The sequence below is a fragment of the Oryzias melastigma genome, linkage group LG4 (genome assembly GCF_002922805.2).
Source record: "Oryzias melastigma strain HK-1 linkage group LG4, ASM292280v2, whole genome shotgun sequence".
In the NCBI taxonomy this organism is placed as follows: domain Eukaryota; kingdom Metazoa; phylum Chordata; class Actinopteri; order Beloniformes; family Adrianichthyidae; genus Oryzias; species Oryzias melastigma.
In genome coordinates, this window is record NC_050515.1 from 19,192,674 (window position 1) to 19,197,387 (window position 4,714).

The window sequence follows — 4,714 nt, forward strand, 5'->3', positions numbered from 1 at the left end:
ACGGAAAACCCACTTCTGTGCACAAAGTCAGGGTAAACTTTTGAACACCTTGTCTCTACCTAAACTGTAATGGCTATTCCATTGATCTCCGCATCTGCAAATCTTTCATCACTCCCTCTTATCACCAACATTGCAACAGTTAAGATTATATAAGCTCATGTAATTTGTATATGTTTGTTGTTCCAAGACTGTAAAACTTGCAATTCATTAATATTTAATCAAAATAAATGTATTTAGATATAAGATCAGCTTCTGGTAGCATAGTTCTGTGCCCTTTAGAACTATTCAAACTGTTTAAACAATAGACAACTCCACGATTGGACAAATTTATATTTTCCAACACGACAAAGAGAACTTCGCCAACTGAATTACACTGCTGTAAAATACTGGAACATCGTCTCTATGAAACACTCCCCATTAACAATTAATAACATGTCTAAGTTAACTGAATTAATAAAGTGTTGGAGAGTAAACCACCATCAAATGAAGCAGAAGAACATTTGTAGTACAGATCGGGCGGGAAGACCCGTCATAGGGTCCAACTTTACATAAACACCGGATCGTGCAGTCCTGATCCTTAACATTTTTTATAATGGAATAAACTTTTCATTATTAAAGACATGTATTAATTATTATTATAGACCTTTCAAGAGGTTATTGTTTCAATTAACATGTAAAGACAAAATATTGAAATATAATCATAAATCAAAGAAAGCTCTGAAGGAATAGTGTCCACAGTCTCTTCTAGAATGTCTTCTTTCATCCAGAATGTCCTCCACTTTACAACAAAGTAGATTGCATCTTTTCTCTCAATTTAAAATGGATTCAACAATCAAAGTAAAATAATACTGATCTGAGAAACCAAATTCAAACTGGGGTTTGTAAAAATGGATGCAGTGTGTTTGGTTGTGTTCAGACAAAAGCACTTGCATGCACGTTTGTGCACTCCCTCAGGCCACACATGTACCATCAATAGACATTCCATGAAAGCTCCTGATGTTACTGTAAGCCTCGACTTTCAACACTTGGAGGAAAACTGTGGATCTGCTTTTTTTCTGATAGTGTTTAAGGGAGTATGTACGATTTTCATGTTTAATCCTCTATTCATAAAAGCTTTAATCTGACCCAAGCAGTTTGGAGCAGCTTTGTGTTTTGGGCTAAAGAGATTTCCTGTCATTGTGTCAAAGGAGCATGAAATGAGTTCTGTTTTCCAAGCAGTTCGTGAAAAGCACATCCTACAAAGAGAAAACTGATTACTGAAGTCAATGTGAAAATGCAGACCCAAGTGGCTCTTAAAGCAAAAACTTCAATTACCCAGATGTTTAGGAAAACATGTTTATAGTAGCCCCCTTATAACAATCTCTGATACCAGGAACAGAAAAAATAACTCTGAAAGGAACAATTTTAAATATAATACCTTGTAAATACTATATACAGTACAATTTATGTGGATTTAATCCATAATCTTAAAAGGAACTTTATATATTCAACGATGAGATGGCACGCACTCTATTGGAAGTACTGCATTAATACAAGACTATTTGTCCATTTATCCAAAAAGTTCTCATCCTTTTTATTGCATGATGATGAATGTATTTTCCAGGAAAAATACCTCATACAAAGCAGTAATCTAATTAAAGAGTTTTGACTTTGAAATGGCAAATTTTAATTATAGTTGCTTAAAAAAAATCAAGGTTTTCTCTGCATGTGATTAATCACGTTAAAACACCCTGTTTGCAAGGTTTTCTGTTGAAGAGCCTTGATTTCGTATATTAAGCTCTGGCTCTCTTTTTCATTTTACCATTCATTAATTATACTTCCATTCAAATCCTACAAACACTTTTTTTGTTTTGCCTCATAAATGTGTTTTTTTAAATGTGTCCCTTACTAGAATTCAAACCTTTTTAAGGTTTCATAGCCATAAAAAACGTTCCCAATTTTTTTCGATCCGATATATTTTAAACTTTTGTTTCACAAAAATAAGTTTTATATGAACCTTGACCAGAAGTATCTTCTCTGGACTTAGTGGCATCAGTGATAGATTTAATAAATAGTGTGTTTTGGTCACATAAAGTTTGTTCCAAAACAAATTCGGCTAAAAAAAATGATGCTCTGTGCAGACTGGGGGTGTCTGTTTTGTCTCTGGGCATGAAATACTTTACTTTACTTTTCACTGTTTTTCTGGGTTTTGAAAAACACTAGTTGGCATATGCTGATAAAAACACCAAATTTGAATGGAAATCTACAATTTCTAGGTAAGACAATGACAAGATGAATGAAGTGGCTGCTTGCAGTCTGACTGTTTAACTTGTAATAGATTTTTAAAAATAAAATACTAAAAAATATATTATAATTTTACCCACAAAATTAGATTTTATTACATGAAGAAAATTAGTTTGCTACTAAAAAATAGACTTGTTCATATGTTTGACAGAGTTTATTAGGGCTGTAAATATGAAATATTTCTTTTTCAAAATTCAAATTCAGGTTTTTTACTTGAAGTATTGGTCACTGTGTAATGCAACAGTGTTATTAATTCTAAACTTTGCTGCAGTTAAATTCTAAACTCTGAAAATAATATATTCTAAAGAAATTAAAAAAGAACTTCTTTAAAGAAAAAAATGTCTATTTTTTTTGTCTGGCAAGAAAAAAAATATCTCATCAAGAAAGTTTTTTAATAGCAAAATAATCTCAGTTTAAAAAAACACGTTTTATTGCCTAGATCTCTTTTCTTACAATACGAATTTCTGATAAGACCATCTTTCATATCCAATTGGAAGATTTGTATTTATTTATTTTGCTTAATTAAAGAAAATATTTCAAATTTTTAAAAAAAAATTGCCTTATTTCTAGAGGAGCTGTTTATGCAGTGTGGTTTAGATAGATTACTACCTAGATGCTACAGAACCAAAGTTGGTCTTGACAGCAGCCTTCTGCATTGGTGGTTCTGAAATATCGCATGATTCCTTTTACATCAGTTCAGATATTCTCTATGGAATTCAGGTCAGATGAGCTTGAAACCCATTCCACAACCGAGATTAACAGTGTAATTAAGTCCAATTCAGTCTTGAAAAGGCAGCCTGCTTCTCCATTCAGTGGACTAGTACAAGTCTATCTAAAAGAGGACTTCAGGTCATTAAGGAACATCACGTCCTCTGGCCCAGGTAGGAGATTTCAGCGGATTTGAAGGAGGAACGTGGTGCTTTGACTGACCCTTGTTCCAACAAAAAGTCAAACGAATCTCAACTAATATTTTTAAATAGGCTTTGTTTTTAAATCCTCTCAAAGCTGCACTTATCTCTATTGCTTTTTGTACTTTTTTTTTCTATGTAATTTACCATTTCATTAATATTTTGGACACAACACTCTGAACAGACAACTTATTTGGCAAAGACATTTCGTGTGATTGTGCAGGGTGTCATTGACCACATAGAGACTGCAATCTGAACCCTAGAACACTTTCACTTTAAAAAGTTACAACATCACTTTTGCCGGGAACTTTTTACTCAATATAAGATATTCACTAAAAAGCATTTGTCATAAAAAATAGATCAAAATATGACGATACATGATAAATTAGAGTTGTTTTATTTTCAACTATGGTATATGTAACAAAATGGAAAATAAAAACATTGGACAATCCTAAAAAAATACAGAAAAATAAGCAATTTGAGAACAAAAAAAGATATTATTTAAATTATAAAATTAAAGAGACTGTAGACTTGGCCTATGGTCCACCCATTCCTGGGAAATGCAAGACTTTACCCAGAGACCCATGACACTCAAAAAAATGCAACATATTGAATATCATGTAAATATTTTAACTCGGGTGAAAATCTCCCAGCGATAGTCCTCTAGGGTCAATCATGATTGGATGGTCCACTGATCCAGACTGAGACACATACAGTCAGGAAAACATTACTCTTAGACTTTTAAATATAGAAATTTTACCTTTATTATAATTTTCTAAGACGGGGAAGTAAGTTTTAACTTAATCCAATTTATAACTAATACAGTTTAAAGTTAATATTTAAAAAAAATAATAATTTGTGTGCCATAAATATTTCCATTTTACTTTTGCATTAGTTTGTTGGCATCTTTGAATTATTTCACTGCATTTCTTCTTTGTTGATATGTATCTATACCAAACTGAAGGAAATTCTCACTTTCCACTGTTATCCATGGAAGTACTAGCATTTTAACGATTACATTTAATGAATTGGTAATTATTTTGCATTTCATAAACTGGAAACCCCTTCTCTGAAGCAGAAACTCAATGAAGGAATGACTGATAAGACATAGAGCATGCACATGCATTTTGCAGTGGTGACAGCTGGCACAGTTGGAATAATTGCTTGCTTCAAAAATCTTCTTTTATGCATAATTAGTGTAAATCCTTGTCAACAAAATTCACTTTTCGTCCATTTTCTTCAATATTTGTGTAACAGTTAGCTAAATGAGTTCTGTATTACATGTTTTGCAAAAAGGTGTGTGGGTTTGCATATGTGCGCCAGATATTATGAGTTGACAGACTGTTGTGGGCTCATTATTACTTAATGAGACTTCCTCCTCACTGCTTTGGTGGTGTTTCACACACTACATAACTTCAAAAGCAATACTATGAAACATAAAAAAAGACTTGCTATTCATGTGATGTGTTTCTTCTTTAATAGTTGAGTAAAATAAAAAAACATTATGTTTAATGTTTAAGCAT

At 32.3% G+C, this 4,714-nt stretch overlaps 1 long non-coding RNA gene across 1 annotated transcript in view; it reads right to left on the minus strand.

Annotated features, from left to right (window-relative positions):
* Positions 1 to 4,714, minus strand: part of LOC112150627 — a 73,377-nt gene that overhangs the window by 61,349 nt on the left and 7,314 nt on the right. The window lies entirely within an intron of this gene.